Source organism: Aquarana catesbeiana, linkage group LG06 (genome assembly GCF_042186555.1).
Source record: "Aquarana catesbeiana isolate 2022-GZ linkage group LG06, ASM4218655v1, whole genome shotgun sequence".
In the NCBI taxonomy this organism is placed as follows: domain Eukaryota; kingdom Metazoa; phylum Chordata; class Amphibia; order Anura; family Ranidae; genus Aquarana; species Aquarana catesbeiana.
Window position 1 is genome coordinate 371,790,368 of NC_133329.1, and position 12,977 is coordinate 371,803,344.

The 12,977-nt window shown below is 40.5% G+C and overlaps 1 long non-coding RNA gene across 1 annotated transcript in view; it reads left to right on the forward strand.

Moving 5' to 3' along the window:
• LOC141147807 (uncharacterized) overlaps positions 1–12,977 on the forward strand; it is a 105,463-nt gene that overhangs the window by 15,487 nt on the left and 76,999 nt on the right. The gene's annotated exons all lie outside the window — the stretch shown is intronic.

Genomic DNA, 12,977 nt, shown 5'->3' on the forward strand with positions numbered 1-12,977 from the left:
GGTGAGGAGGAATTCATGGACGAAGAATTGGTTGCTCCAGCGTGACCAATTACATAGTTACATAGTTACATAGTAGGTGAGGTTGAAAAAAGACACAAGTCCCTCAAGTCCAACCTATGTGTGATTATGTGTCAGTATTACATTGTATATCCCTGTATGCTGCGGTCATTCGGGTGCTTATCTAATAGTTTCTTGAAGCTATCGATGCTCCCCGCTGAGACCACCGCCTGTGGAAGGGAATTCCACATCCTTGCCACTCTTGCAGTAAAGAACCCTCTATGTAGTTAAAGGTTAAACCTCTTTTCTTCTAATTTTAATGAGTGGCCACGAGTCTTGTTAAACTCTCTTCTACGAAAAAGTTTTATTTCTATTGTAGCCAAGTCACCAGTACGGTATTTGTATATTGAAATCATATCCCCTCTCAAGCGTCTCTTCTCCAGAGAGAATAAGTTCAGTGCTCGCAACCTTTCCTCATAACTAATATCCTCCAGAGCCTTTATTAGCTTTGTTGCCCTTCTTTGTACTCCATTTCCAGTACATCCTTCCTGAGGACTGGTGCAGAACTGGACAGCATACTCTAGGTGTCTTGTAGAGTGGGAGAATTATCGTTTTATCTCTGAAGTTGATCCACTTTTTAATGCATGCCAATATTCTGTTTGCTTTGTTAGCAGCAGCTTGGCATTGCATGCCATTGCTGAGCCTATCATCTACTAGGACCCCCGGGTCCTTTTCCATCCTAGATTCCCCCAGAGGTTCTCCCCCCAGTGTATAGATTGCATTCAGATTTTTGCCACCCAAATGCATTATTTTACATTTTTCTACATTGAACCTCATTTGCCATGTAGTTGCCCACCCCATTAATTTGTTCAGATCTTTTTGCAAGGTTTCCACATCCTGCGGAGAAGTTATTGCTCTGCTTAGCTTAGTATCGTCGGTAAATACAGAGATTGAACTGTTTATCCCATCCTCCAGGTCGTTTATGAACAAATTAAATAGGATTGGTCCCAGCACAGAACCCTGGGGAACCCCACTACCCACCCCTGACCATTCCGAGTACTCCCCATTTATCACCACCCTCTGAACTCGCCCTTGTAGCCAGTTTTCAATCCATGTACTCACCCTATGGTCCATGCCAACGGACCTTATTTTGTACAGTAAACGTTTATGGGGAACTGTGTCAAATGCTTTTGCAAAATCCAGATACACCACATCTACACACCTTCCTTTATCTAGATGGCAACTCATCTCCTCATAGAAGGTTAGTAGATTGGTTTGGCAAGAACGATTCTTTATGAATCCATGCTGATTACTGCTAATGATACCGTTCTCATTACTAAAATTTTGTATATAGTCCCTTATCATCCCCTCCAAGAGTTTACATACTATTGATGTTAGGCTAACTGGTCTGTAATTCCCAGGGATGTATTTTGGGCCCTTTTTAAATATTGGTGCTACATTGGCTTTTTTCCAATCAGCTGGTACCATTCCAGTCAGTAGACTGTCTGTAAAAATTAGGAACAATGGTCTGGCAATCACTTGACTGAGTTCCCTAAGTACCCTCAGATGCAAGCCATCTGGTCCCGGTGATTTATTAATGTTAAGTTTCTCAAGTCTAATTTTAATTCTGTCCTCTGTTAACCATGGAGGTGCTTCCTGTGTTGTGTCATGAGGATGAACACTGCAGTTTTGGTTACTGAAGCCCCCAATTCACTTGTGAAGACTGAGGAGAAGAATAAATTCAATACCTTCGCCATCTCCCCATCCTTTGTAACCAGATGTCCTTCCTCATTCTTTATGGGGCCAATATGGTCTGTCCTCCCTTTTTTACTGTTTACATACTTAAAGAATTTCTTGGGATTTTTTTTGCTCTCCTCCGCTATGTGTCTTTCATGTTCTATCTTAGCCGACCTAATTGCACCCTTACTTTTCTTGTTGCATTCTTTATAAAGTCTGAATGCTGGGGATGATCCCTCAACCTTGTATTTTTTGAAGGCCTTCTCCTTTGCTTTTATATGCAATTCTCGCACATGCCTTTGTTGCGGGAGATCCAGGAGAATAATGTTATCAAAACAAATGTTATCTTTGTCCTTAAATTCAGACAGAGTGCAAGAGGCTTTTTGGGGGGGCAAAACTCATTTGGAACCCCCCCCACCGCTAAGTCAGCCGATAACAATACTCTATGCTACTTTCAAATGGTACTGTTTCAAGTTTTGTTCTCCTATTATCTTGATAGGTAATTGCAGAATGTAAAAATGTGCTTCAATTTGGACAGTGTGTATTCCTATTTTTGTGTTATGACACTTCTTACCTGTCCAGTGGGCTGCCAATAGTGTAAGTAAGGAGGGGCTGGCCAAAGTAACACACATTATTTATGCATTCAGCTCTCAATGAAGTGGGGAGGGTTACCTGTCCAAAACATACCCCCCCAAATTTTTTTACAATGGGCCATCAGAGGGGGTGAGGAATCTGATAAGTGGACCTTATACGTTTGTCTTTAAATACTAATTTCAATAAATGTTATACTTATGTTGGCCAAGAATGTTTGTGTCTAATCTGCTTGCAATGTTATGTGCAAAAGTACAATTTTTTTTTTTTTCTTGTTTGACTCCACAGTTTTCTTCAAACAGGAATGGACTTCCCTAACTGCGGAGGGGCAATTGATGGGAAGCACGTCCACATCATCCCTCCCCCCCAACTCGGGGTCATACTATCATAATTTTTAAGGGGTTTAATAGTATTGTGCTGTTGGCGGTGGTGTCGGCGACATATCAGTTTTTGTATGTGACCGTGGGGAAGAATGGCCGGATGTCAGATGGTGGAGTCATCGCCCAGACTGAGTTCTACAGACGGCTCCAGAATGGCAGCTTGGGCTTGCCACCTGCGGAAGACAATGTGGCTGGTCTTCCTTTTGTGTTTGTCGCTGATGAAGGGTTTGGGCTGGGAGACTATCTGATGCGGCCGTTCCCTATGAGGACCCTCACTCCGGACCAGAGGGTTTTTAACTACCGGCTGTCCAGAGCCAGAATGCGTTCGGAATAATGGCCAGCCGGTTCCGCCTATTTCTGAGAGCAATCCACATGGCAGAATAAAACTGAACCATATTGTACTTGCCTGCTGCATTCTCCACAATTACCTCAGAAAAAATGCAACAAACTATGTGGCCTCAGTTGGGGCTGAGACCAGATTTCAAAATACAACTCTGACTGCACTTGAACCTGACCATCCTGGCTTGCCCCCTGAAAGCGCCTGCGAAGTTAGACAGAAGTATGTAGAGTACTTTGCGGGTAGGGGGCCCATTTATATGCCAGCCAATGTGTGAAACATTTTTTAAATAAATATTTTTTGATAAACTGAACTAATATTTCATTTGATTTACTGCTTGTTTTTCTTTTAACTGTCTCCTAGGTTCTCTAATGTTATTTTTTTTGGCCATTTTCTTCAATAGTGAAACGTAATTTCTTTGATACATGAGGTGACAATCTCTTCTTCAGCTAACTATTATTATGCTGTGGGTCTGCTACACACACATTGTTTTTGTTGTTAATGTATGTAATGCATTAATGATAAAAATAATCATCCTTTTCAGCTCCATGAATTAATTGCTTTGAGTCCCTAAAGTGGTGTGATTGTGGCAAATTTTAGAGCACTGTGGGGGTTATTTACTAAAGGCAAATCCACTTTGCACTACACGTGCACTTGTAGTGCAAAGTGGATTTGCCTTTAGTAATTGCCCCCATTGTCACTGTAAACTACACCAACTTACTCCAAAAACTGGTATTGAGCATTGAAAGAAGAATCCACACATTGTTGAGTATAAAACATTTTACTCAAAGCACATTCACATGTGCTTTAGAAAAGGGTTTTTTAGCAAACCAACATCTTTGATGTATAACATTTTTATGTTTGACAGTAGAAATATCCTTTTTGGGTTAAACAGGCATGTTTAAAACCATAACATATACAACTCAGGAAAGTTCAACTTGGATAAATTGAAGGCAATACATTGAAGGCAATATGTGACATTAGTATAACATAACTGTGTTGATTTTGCCTCATCAGATGGTGTAATGTCACCCCTGTAAAAGTCAAATTTTGAAGATGTACACAAATTGGGAGTGAAAATGTGGATTCCCCTCCTGATCCCATGCCTAATGTCAACATGTGCTAGCTCCCATCATGGGGGATCAATGGACATGTTTCGGGGGTGCAACCCCATCCTCTCATCTACATTAGTTGCGAGGAAGGGGTTGCACCCACAAAACGCGTACATTGATATCCCGTGATGGCAGACAGAACATGTTGACACACTATGTGCATCTTCAAAATTTGGCTTTCAAATTACTTTAAAACTTTTTGAAAATAAAAAAATATAATGACAAAATGTAAAATTTGTGGGTGTTTTATATTCTGCCTAAATCATCAATGATGTTGAGTCTTTTTCCAATATCATTAATGATTTCCTTTATCTTCTCTAATTCCTGATTGCGCACCATGATCTCTCCGATGATCTCCACCTCCTGCCACAACTCCAACACCACAGCCACAGCCTGGAAGGAAGCGTGCAAGGAAGTCTTGAGAGTGATGGCCTGGGTTCAGTCTGGTCTGGCAAAAAACGCAGGCTGTTGTAAGACCACAGCCTGGGGACATACATGTCATCTGCTGCGGCTCCCGATCTCTCGGAATCCTGGACCGGATTGTGCTCCCTATTAAATGGACACCTCAGGTTAACAATTTTGCCTGTAAAATAATTGATGTCTGCCCTGGGGTACAAAGGCTTTGCCAATTTCAACAGTTTATCCAGCATTTCCTTCCTTTTTATTTTGTTATGACCCCTAATAAATTACTATTTTTTTTTTAACAAATACTTGGCTATGTGTTTTAGTTCAAAAACGACAGTTTGTGAGTAGGCAGGTACATTTCAAAAATACAAAGTCAAATTAACAAGGGACACCAACACCAACCAACCTCTTTGATAATAATTGTGTTGTGGTAACTTGACACACAAAATGACAAAAAATATTATGGAGATAACTATAAAAAAACAATAAAAAATTAAGGAGATCTTGATTAAAAAAAAAAAAAATAGATCACTCTAAAAAAAAAAAAAAAAAAAAAAAAAACATTCTGGAGATCTGGTGAAAAAAAAAAAAAAAAGATTATTCAGGAGATCACGACAAATAATAAAGAAATCAGTTTGTCAGAAAATGTGTGAGTATAAGCAATTTCATTATTCTAGCATTATAAAGAAGAAGAAAATGCGCTGCATTGAAATATTTAAAAATTTGCAGCGTGACAAATGTGCTATCTCCATTACGAAGGGCTAGTTTTACCAGACCGAGCGCTTCCGTCTTGTACTTGATTCTGAGCATGCGTGGAATTTTGTGCCTCGGACTTGTGTACAAACGCTCGGAATTTCCGACAACAAAGTTTTTTTGTCGGAAAATTTGAGAACCTGCTCTCAAACAGTTGTTGTCGGAAATTCCAACAGCAAATGTCCGATGGAGCATACACACGGCCGGAATTTCCGACAACACGCTCACATCGAACATTTCCCGTCGGAAAATCCGATCGTGTGTACGGCCATTACTGTATAGCATTTCTTCACACCTGCCTAATACTTTTGCACAGTACTGTATGTCCCATACAACAAATCTGAGAAAATGTAATTAGCTGTTAGATTAAATGAATTCTATAGCCAGAAATTCCCTTTTTACATTTTTTAAAGTAAAGAATCTGCTTTTAGGCCTTCGGGACCCCTGAGATGGACTCAGTTTTTGGGGAACTGTTTCTATTTTTCATTTCAAACCTGACCCCCATAGACCTGCACTGAAATTGAGCAGCAGTGAAATAGAGCTATTGAGCTAAGCAGAAAGTAGAGCCTGCATATGTAACTAGTCATTATGACTTCCACAATGTACTTTACATATACACTATATTACCAAAAGTATTGTGACGCCTGCCTTTACATGCACAGGAACTTTAACCTCCCTGGTATGATTATGTCAGACTTTTGAATCTCAAACCAGTACATTGTTTTGCATAGAAATTTGGCGTTTTATAATGTAGGCCTGTAATTCTCAGGAACAACTCACTTAAATGTGTCCAAACAAGAGTCTAGTAGACATTCCAGGTATGATGAAGTTTGAAACACAAAATCATAAATTATAATATAATAAATAACTATAAATAATTATAAAAAATAATAATATTATAATAATAATAAAATGTATTCAATAATGTATTCAGATCAAAAACACTGAAATTTGTTGCAGAATTGTCGCTGTCGTCACTTTCAGTATCTGGTGACAAATTTCCCCACAAATTACTATCGCTTAATTCTGCAAATGATTCGAATTCACTATCGCTGTTTTCTAGCTGGCCTAAAACTGCTTTTGATGTAAAGGGACACTTTTTGGATGCCACGGACAGTCTCAAGTTTCCAGGCAGAAGGAAAAGTATATATAATATAAAAAATACAGGCAGGGCTCTGGACAAAGCATTAGGGACAAAAGGGATGTGAAATGGTTTGATAAAGTAATGTAATCTTACAGATTACAGTGTATTATGTGTGTTATGTGTTTCGTACTTTTTTAATTTACCGCCGGGCCCCACCCTCGCATCACAACGCTCGCAGGGAACGGAGCCCAGAACAGTGATAGATTGGGTGGAGGATCTGGCGGAGGACACCACGGGAGGACATTGCAGGATCCTGGGGACAAGGTAGGTAACCTGTACCAGGATACTGGGACTCGGGCTACTGCTTTTGGTAATGAAAATTACCAAAAGCGGTAGGGAGGTAATGGCATCCCAGTCTTAGTCCGTAGGGTTCAGTATTGAGTTGGCCCACCCTTTGCGGCTATAACGGCTTCAGTTCTTCTGGGAAGGCTGTTCACAACGTTTAGGAGTGTGTCTATGGGAATGTTTGACTATTTTTCCAGAAGCGCATTTGTGAGGTCAGGCACTGATGTTGGAGAGAAGGCATGGCTCACAGTCTGAGGTCAGGACTCTGTGCAGGCCAGTCAAGTTCCTCCACCCCAAACTTGCTCATCCATGTCATGGACCTTATGGGGGATTATGGTGTGGGGTTGTTTTTTAGGGGTTTGGCTTGGCCCCTTAATTTCTTAGGGAAGTCTTAAGGCATCAGCATATCAAGACATTTTGGACACTTTTATGGGAACAGTTTGGGGATGGTCCCTTCCTGTTCCAACATGACTGTACACCAGTGCACAAAGCAAGGTCCATAAAGACATGGAAGATTGAGTTTGGGGTGGGGTGTACTCATTCACAGAGATACTGTGTGTGTGTGTGTGTACATATATATATATCTATCTATGTATATATACAGTATATATATATATATCTATATATATATATATATATATATATAGATATATTTATATATCTATAGATATATATATAGATATATATATATTTATATATATCTATATATATATCTATATATAGATATATAAATAAAAATCGTGTATATATACAGTGAGGATGGAAAGACCTCCTTAAATTTTTCACTCTTTGTTATATTGCAGCCATTTGCTAAAATCATTTAAGTTCATTTATTTTCCTCATTAATGTACACACAGCACCCCATATTTACACAGAATTGTTGACATTTTTGCAGATTTATTAAAAAAGAAAAACTGAAATATCACATGGTCCTAAGTATTCAGACCCTTTGCTGTGACACTCATATATTAAACTCAGGTGCTGTCCATTTGTTCTGATCATCCTTGAGATGGTTCTACACCTTCATTTGAGTCCAGCTGTGTTTGATTATACTGATTGGATTTGATTAGGAAAGCCACACACCTGTCTATATAAGACCTTACAGCTCACAGTGCATGTCAGAGCAAATGAGAATCATGAGGTCAAAAGGATCTGCCTGAAGAGCTCAGAGACAAAATTGTGGCAAGGCAAAGATCTGGCCAAGGTTACAAAAAAATTTCTGCTGCACTTAAGGTTCCTAAAAGCACAGTGACCTCCATAATCCTTAAATGGAAGACGTTTGGGACGTCCAGAACTCTCCCTAGAGCTGGCCATCCGGCCAAACTGAGCTATCAGTGGAGAAGAGCCTTGGTGAGAGAGGTAAAGAAAAACCCAAAGATCACTGTGGCTGAGCTCCAGAGATGCAGTCGGGAGATGGGAGAAAGTTGTAGAAAGTCAACCATCACTGCAGCCCTCCACCAGTCAGGGCTTTATGGCAGAGTGGCCCGACGGAAGCCTCTCCTCAGTGCAAGACACATGAAAGCCTGCATGAAGTTTGCTAAAAAACACCTGAGGGACTCCAAGATGGTGAGAAATAAGATTCTTTGGTCTGATGAGACCAAGATAGAACTTTTTGGCCTTAATTCTAAGCAGTATGTGTGGAAAAAACCAGGCACTGCTCATCACCTGTCCAATACAGTCCCAACAGTGAAGCATGGTGGTGGCAGCATCATGCTGTGGGGGGGGGGGGTTTCAGCTGCAGGGACAGAACGACCGGTTGCAATCGAGGGAAAGATGAATTCGGCCAAGTACAGGGATATCCTGGACCTAAACCTTCTCCAGAGTGCTCAGGACCTCAGACTGGGTCGAAGGTATACCTTTCAACAAGACAATGACCCTAAGCACACAGCTAAAATAACGAAGGCGTGGCTTTACAACAACTCTGTGACTGTTCTTGAATGGCCCAGCCAGAGCCCTGACTTAAACCCAATTGAGCATCTCTGGAGAGACCTAAAAATGGCTGTCCACCAACAATTACCATCCAACCTGACAGAACTGGAGAGGATCTGCAAGGAGGAATGGCAGAGGATCCCCAAATCCAGGTGTGAAAAACTTGTTGCATCTTTCTCAAAAAGACTCATGGCTGTATTAGATCAAAAGGGGGCTTCTACTAAATACTGAGCAAAGGGTCTGAATACTTAGGACCATGTGATATTTCAGTTTTTCTTTTTTAATAAATTTGCAAAAAATGTCAACAATTCTGTGTTTTTCTGTCAATATGGGGTGCTGTGTGTACATTAATGAGGAAAAAAATGAACTTAAATGATTTTAGCAAATGGCTGCAATATAACAAAGAGTGAAAAATTTAAGGGGGTCTGAATACTTTCTGTCCCCACTGTATATATATATATATATATATATATATATATATATATATATATATATATATATACATATACACAGTATATATAATATATCCAAAGCATACAAAGAATAGCAGCTGTCAAAATAAACAAGCTTAAAGTGCTTGGCTCATGCACTGCAGACAGAATAGTTACTTTCCTATTTATTTAATAATTGACCATAAAAGGAGTCAAAGGGCACCGGAGAAAAAATTGCACAAAAAGCGGTTCGCTCAGGCCTTTTTGAAAGATTGATAAATAATGTGGAGTCTCAATTAGGCTTTAGAAGGAATGCAGATATTAAAAATTTGGTCAAGAATCTAATTAGCTGGAGGTAATTAAACAGTCTCACACGGGGTCATTAATCTTTTCCGCAGACCTTTGATGTTTTGCGCACTGTCTTCTAGTCATTAATAAAATTCATAACGCTCGTCTTTGTGGTGGTTTATCATCGTGTTTTCTCTGGGAGAGTGTGGGGCTGGTGTCATTGTATTTCAAGGGTTTTTACTGTAGTTAATTTCATTTTTTTTCTCCCCTTTTCCTTGTTAAGGTTAACCCTTTTCAGTGCCGTCATAATATATAATCCTTTGTTTTGGAACAAACATGAAGGGGAATAGATGGCATGCTTTGGAAATAAAAGAATAATTTTTATGCTGTGCCAGAAAATCTGGGTTTACACACCTAATCAGGATTAAATGCAATGACTATTTTTTTTTTCTTAAAGGAACCGTCAAGTAAAATAATAAAATAGTGCTCGGTAGAATGCTAAGGGTTAATGTGATTGACAAAGATGTATGTTTGAGTTACTGGAGCTTGTCTTTACATTTTTGCTGAGCTCTCCATACGTGTCAATCACTGGGCTCTAGATTTGCCATCAGTAATGATAAATTGTAATAGATTTATGGGGAGATGAGGGTGAAGCTGCGGTGACATTGTATAGAGAGTTGAGTGTTGGCTGGGCTGGGATCTGACTAAAGTCTCTCTGTTCATTCTGTGTTTGTGTTAAAATTGTATCATTTTGCTTTGTTCAAAAATAAGATTGATACAATTTGTGATGAAATCTCCGCTGTATAGATATCTGCCCCACCTAATACTCCACAGGTGCGCTCAATACTTCCCTCATTTATCCCTGCCACTATAGTTGAGGTTTCTAAAACCTTTTTTCTAATGCCCACCTAACCACCTTTCCTTGGTCCCTGTTCCCTTGCAAATGCTACGGTCACTCTCTGGCTCTCTCCTACCCTCTCTAACTCACATCGTCAATCTCTCCCACTCTTCTGGCTTCTTCCCCAACTATCTAAAACATCTCTAGTTACCTCCATACTTAAAAAGCCCTTGTTGAATCTCAACAACCTATGTCCCATCTCCTTGTTGCCCTTTTACCTCCAAACTCCTCGAAGGCCTGGTCTACAACAGACTGAGCTACCACCTCACTAAGAGTAACCTTCTTGATCCCCTTCAGTCTGTATTTCACCTTCAACCCTCCACAGAAACTACTCTCTTAAAATCCACAAACAATTTACTAAAGTTTAAAAACGATGTTTACTGCTCTGTACTTCTAGTCTTGGACCTCTTAGCTGCCTTTGATACAGTTGACCATTGGCGGCTGGTGCTCACTATTTTGGGGGGACACAAACTAACACCGGCACCCCCCCCACAGGAGATAAGGATGGCGGAGGTAACACAGACTCCCTGGCCAATAGGGGGTTCCTGATTGGCCAAGAGGAGAATGACGAATATTCATTCGCTAGTGTCACGCAAGTGGGGGGCGTAGTGCACTGCGCCCCGAGCCCACCCCTTTTTTGAAGCCTAGTAGAGTCTCTGGGTCTAATCATGTGCTTCAAAAAAATACACCCCCGCTATTGGAATCCATGCGTCCGGCGCCATATATGTAGATTAGGGGGCCAGACGCATGGATGGGGGGGGCGGCGCCCCTTATGGGGCGGCCGCCACTGCAGTTGACCACCCCCTCCTCCTCAAAAGACTCTACTTCTTTGGTCTCTATGATTGTACTCTTCGTTGGTTCTCATCCTACCTATTCCACCGCTCCTTCAGTGTCATTTACAATTCTACCTCCTCCTCTCCTCTTCCTTTTTCTGTTGGAGTCCCCCAAGGTTCTGTTTTTGGACCTCTCCTGTTCTCGATCTACACCTCCTCCCTGACAGTACTTTGCATGCTCCAGTTTAAAAAGAGATATTTAAATTAAAAAGTGTACCTGGCAACATTTGTCCAAAAGTTAGTATAGCTCTGATTCTGATAAGTTCACCTTGAGTAAAAATAAATAAATAAATAAATAAATGCACATGATTTTTCAGGTAAAAAATGTGCATTTATTATTTTTTATTACTAAAGGTGAACTTATCAGAATCAGAGCTATACTAACTTTTGGACAAATGTTGCCAGGTACACTTTTTAATTCCAATTGCTATTCCTGTAAATCAGGGACAGTTGGCAATGACAACTCTAATTTATTTAACAGAGATCTACAGCGGAGAACATGGGATGTTTCTCAACAATTCCCTGTCTCAGAGCCAGATGCCGAGAGTTCTCAGGAATTGTGACAATAAAGGGAGATTATTTTTCCTGTGAAATATAGTTGATATTTGATTGTAAGCAAATGTCATTAATTATTTTAAAGAAAAAAAAAGTGTGCTTGGGACAATGCATGCAAGTTTTTATCACCAAATCTGGAAATACATTTAAATACCCCAGAAATCACAAGTGGCATTACATAGTACATAGCATTCATAATATAATCAAAAACACTGAATTTTTTTTTTTCCAAACAAGGGTGCAATATTACTAGTCATATTGCTTCAGTAAACATCCCAGGTATGAAACATTTTGAACCATGGGACTGCACAAAGTCCGACGTCACAGTCGGGACAATGGAACCTGGTTTCCTATCCGATTTTCTTTCCACTGTCATCTCGCTTCAAGCAACAAATCACTCACATCATTGTAGGTGCTGACTTTTTCTCGGTTGGTGGGATGTAGTCCATGAAGTGACGACCAGTCAGGCGTTCCGGGTTGACAACACCAGCAGCACGACATCCAGCTCTATTCACGGCCATTGGTGTTTGGTGGTTCAGAAAGATCAGTTTGGCAACTTTCCAAACAAAGTCAGCATGAATCACAAGCTTGTCACTCTTTTTTTTTGAGCAGAATACAGGCATTCCTCAAGCATTGCTCAAGAAGATGCCTGATCTTCTTGTAACACTTTTGTTGTTTTCTTATTGCTGGATAGAATGTCATTGCTTGATCGGCTCTGTCAACACCTCCCATGGTGTTATTGTAGTCTACCACTACCTGTGGCTTCATGATGTCTTTCCCAACTTTTGTGTGTGCCATGACAGTGGAGGTATTATCGATTGTATGTATTAGGCACACATCTTTTTTGTCACGCCTTTGCAGTGCCATCATTTTGCCTTTCTGCCAGGCAACCATTTCTCCTGTCTTGAGCTTCTAATGCCCCGTACACACGGTTGGATTTTCCGATGGAAAATGTCCGATCGGAGCGTGTTGTCGGAAATTCCGACCGTGTGTGGGCTCCATCGGACATTTTCCATCGGATTTTCCGACACACAAAGTTGGAGAGCAGGAGATAAAATTTTCCGACAACAAAATCCGTTGTCGGAAATTCCGATCGTGTGTACACAAATCCGACCGACAAAGTGCCACGCATGCTCAGAATAAATAAAGAGATGAAAGCTATTGGCCACTGCCCCGTTTATAGTCCCGATGTACGTGTTTTACATCACCGCGTTCAGAACGATCGGATTTTCCGACAACTTTGTGTGACCGTGTGTATGCAAGACAAGTTTGAGCCAACATCCGTCGGAAAAAATCCTAGGA